The following is a 4,496-nucleotide window of genomic DNA, read 5'->3' on the forward strand; positions in this document are numbered from 1 at the left end:
TTAACTACTCAACATGTAATCAAACTTAAACTAGAAAAACACCTAAGAGGCTATGATTTGAACCTAAAATTTTAAAGATCTAACTACTTAAACCCTCAAAATGTATCAAAATAACTTTATATAATAGAGTTATCATTATATCATGTTACGAAAAGGAAGACTAGAGCCAATAATATAGTAACAAGAAAACCACGATAAAAAATGGCTAAAAAATGAATATATACAACACATCAATATAGTAGTTCCTCGCTCACTATAGATCATAACAAACCAAAAAGAAAAAACAAACAAAAATAAAACAAAGTAACAACAAACTACAATATGGCACTCCGATTCTTTTGATTCCAAAAGAAAGATATATATCCAAACCACATACCTTTTCGTACAAACCTTTCAGTGAATGCAATGCAACCAAGAATAAAGTAATTTGCTAATTTCAATTTTTGTTTTGAGCCTATACATAGAGAAACACCATAACTATCCAAAAGGTACCAAATACAACATCCAAAATTGAGAGAAAGATGAATTAGCACCACACTAGAATGAAGCTCAAGTATGTACAATAGGACAAACAATGCTAGGCACTTATGAAATAACTTACAACCTACAATTACTCCAACCCTTCTTCTTACAAACAACTGTAACACCTATCTTTTCTAAATGACTACAATGGTTAACCAATTTTCAGTGCAACAGGTAAAAATTTTACACTTGTGTACTTGTCATAATAAATATCAGTAATAGGAAAATGAAACTGGGTCACTTGTGTCATAGTGGCGTGACCTAAGGTGACCAATGCTATCAAATGTTACCTTAAAAACCCCTCAACTGTATTCATAATTAGTACCATTAAAATGTGATCCATACTCATGAGAGTGGTGAGATACACTAAGGGGAGGTGGCACTAGATGATAATCAAGCTTTTTAGCAATCATAAAACTTAATGGGCTAATCAAGTGACATTATCTAACAAAAAGCAAAAAAATAATAATGGAAACAAATAAGAGAAGACATTTCACCTTGGGTTTGATGAAAAAGATTTTTTAGAATCCTACAAGGGGTTGATAATCTCATTGGCTACTGAAAGATTTTCATGTGGTTAAGTGCTCTAAAGTAATGCCTCAAGTTGTGGGATGAATTTGATGTAGGCATGGCTGCATTCAAAAGATTCTATAAATCCTTGTCTTGCCTAGAAATCTATTAAGGAATTCAATCAATATTGCATGCCTATACAAGTCTAGAACTAAAAGATTATGACTCTATGGAAAAGGTTTATCATTCCATTTATCTAGCTACCAATTTGTATAACCTAATTTGACATGTAATTATACAAAATAAGGTTAACAGAGCCAAAATTCTATTTAGAAATTTGAAAAACCCAATTGACAAAATCTTTACATAATATATGATAAATAGCGATTCTTATAGACTAATCGAAAATTGCATGGTTTGATTGTAGAGAGTAAGAAAGCCAGAAAAAAACCTCATAGCATACTCGACAATCTCCTCGGTTTCGTATTTAGAAAAGGCAAAACCTTTAGGCTTATTAGTTTCCTTGTCTTGAGGAATGTACAAATCCACTACTTTCTTTACTTGAATAAGAATACCGTACAGAACGCTGTCACTTACCCTTTCATCCAAATTACCTTGGCTCTAAAAAAAACAATAATAAAAAAATTTTCATATTTTAAATAAATCTCAATTCAAACTCTAAAAAGATCCAATTCTTTGGATAAATAAGTAGCATATAAAAATTGATCATAAAAAGCTAAAGAACTAACCTATGTAGATGCTGCAACCAGAATTCCTAGCCATTGTTGTTGGAAAACCCTAATTGGAAAAGCATCAGCTTGTGATTAGATATTCTTTCTTTCTTTCTTTCTAAGACGTATAAATAGAGAAATATCGAAGGCATTTTCAATGGAAAAAGGAAACCTATGGTGAAATGTATTAAAACTCAAAATTCCTATATTATTTTGGATTTTACGATACCAATTATGTCGACATGTTTGGTTTGGCTAGATTTGTTTATTTCAATGTTCGTACAATACATAGTTGGGTAAAATATTAAAAAAAAGTAAAATACCTTGACACTTTTAAATTTTGATCAAAATTACATAGAATTCATTAGTTTGAGAAAGTCAAAATTCCTCGACAGTCCTTATGCTCATGCATTTTCTTTTTTTACTCTATCTATTCAAAATTGCAATAATTTAGTCCTTTAATTTTGAAGATTGCTTCAATTTAATCCCTTTAACATTTTTCTTTTGAAATTACCCTTCACAAAGCTGATGTCATTGTTGACATGACATTGACATAACATTGCTTGCTAACGTGGCATGTGAGGTGGACTGAAAATGCTGACGTGGTAATGCCATATCATTTTGAGATGTTGATGTGGTAATGCCATATCACTTTGACATACTGATGTCGTAGTGCCATGTGGCACTAACATGCTAATGTAGTTATGCCATGAGGCATGTCAGCAAGGGCACCATGTGTCAAACTCTTCTTTAACACCCATCCATGTCATGCCACATGGCATGTTTAGAGGGTGACACATGGCATGACAAAAGAGAAACACGTGTCTGATATGGCATATGAAGTGATTAGAAATGCTGACATGACATGTGAAGTGGATTGAAAATGATGATGAGGCAATGTCATATTACTTTGACATGCTGATGTGGCAACGCCATATCACTTTGGCATGCTAATGTGGTAGTGCCACGTGGCATTAACATGCTGATGTAGATATACCATGTGACATGTCCAAGAAGGCACCACGTGTCATGCTCTCCTTCATCACCTATCCATGTCATGCCACATGGCATATTCAGAGGGTGACACATGGCATGACAAGAGAGTGACGTGTGTTTTTTCCTTGTTTTCTTAAAAAATATTGTATGCTTGTTAAGTTTCAAAGCCAAGATCTCATGCAAGCATGACAAGATCCTTACCACTTACTTTAAGCCTTTGCCTTTAATTATATATTGCTTTTGTTTTTTTTTCTTCTTTTCTTTCCTCTTTTCCTTTTTTTCTTTCTCTCTTCTCTCACCTTCTCCCTTAAGGACCGATTGCTAATCATCAAACGTCATTGCCAATTGTCAATCAATGGTCACCTATTACGGTCAGGGCATGGCTTGTTCAATGATCGTCGATCGTCAACTAATGACCAAGGGTTGACAACGACAGTTGATGATTGACCATCGATCCTTAAGAGAGAAGGTGAAAGGAGAGAGAAAGAAAAAGAGCAAAGAAAAGAAGACAAGAAGTAAAAAAACAATATATAAACAAAGGTAAGGGTTTAGAGCAAGTCGGTAAAGAGCTTGTCGTGCAAGTACAATATATTTTTAGAGAAAACAAGAAAAAGACATGTGTCACTCTTTTGTCATATCATGTGTCATGCTTTAGTACATGCCACTCTTTTGTCATATCATGTGACACCTTCTGGACATGCCATGTGGCATGACATGGATGGGTGCTAAAGGAGAGTGTGACACGTGGTGCCCTTCTTTGTTGAAATGTGCGGGTCTGTTAACCTGACCTCTAGACATGGAAAAAATTAAGAGTCGTTACAGTCGCTACCAATCTCTTTTGTCTAGGTGTGATTAACCACCTATTAAATTTGTTTTTCTCGAAAAAGTCTTAATGTCGATTTGAGGTTCATCTAAAAAAGAAGACTCGGTCCATGTATTTCAAAGTTAAGGTTCAGGAGTACGGTTACACACAGGGAAAAATTAGCACTCTGGTGACGCATGTTCCGCGTACGGTACATCTAATCATATACTCTTATAAAAGTCTTAATATTTAAATATATCTCATTGTGTTTCCTTAATCATTATTTATTTGTTTTATTAAACCGGGTTAAGACTTACTTTTGTGCCTTACATATGATGCAATCATGAAATGCATGGCGTACACATTGGTAGAATGTCAGATGAAACCCTTTTATTAAGATTATTCCCTAGATCCTCCCATCATAATGGTGAGATCCAGGGATAACTACTTACTTAGGGAATTACTCGAGAAAGCTCGCCTTTGTAAGTTTACCGAATAAATCTTATCATCGAAGTAGTCGTTTGCAAGTAAAAACAATATTTTTATAAATACAAATCCTAATACGAGTAAAAGCTTTTTATTAAGGACATTTTTCAAGCCCTCTTATCATATTGGTGGGATTCAAATGTATCTTGTCATTTAGGGAATTTTTTTAAGGAACTCTACTTCGCATGCTCTCTCAAAAAGTCTCATTATCGAGGCTTAGACTTGCACTCACAATACTTCTGCAAGCCATGATGTTTAAATGATGCAATGATAGTGTTCGATATACTTATAAATTTCAATTATATCTTTTTCAATCTTCCTGTAGTTCTTTTATTACTTCTTCGAAATCTCTCTATTTTTTAATATCTCATTTTTTATGTATATATATCCTAAATAAATATTTTATTATTATTTTCTCTACCTAATTATTGTTTTGAATTCGCGTATTT

The 4,496-nt window shown here is 33.5% G+C and overlaps 1 pseudogene; it reads right to left on the minus strand.

Annotated features, from left to right (window-relative positions):
• Positions 1-734: 734 nt before the first annotated feature.
• Positions 735-1,815, minus strand: LOC149526961 (uncharacterized; annotated as a pseudogene).
• Positions 1,816-4,496: the final 2,681 nt, after the last annotated feature.

The sequence above is a fragment of the Theobroma umbraticum genome, unplaced genomic scaffold (assembly GCF_002168275.2).
Source record: "Theobroma umbraticum cultivar Fairchild unplaced genomic scaffold, ASM216827v3 scaffold_67.0, whole genome shotgun sequence".
Classification (NCBI taxonomy): Eukaryota; Viridiplantae; Streptophyta; class Magnoliopsida; order Malvales; family Malvaceae; genus Theobroma; species Theobroma umbraticum.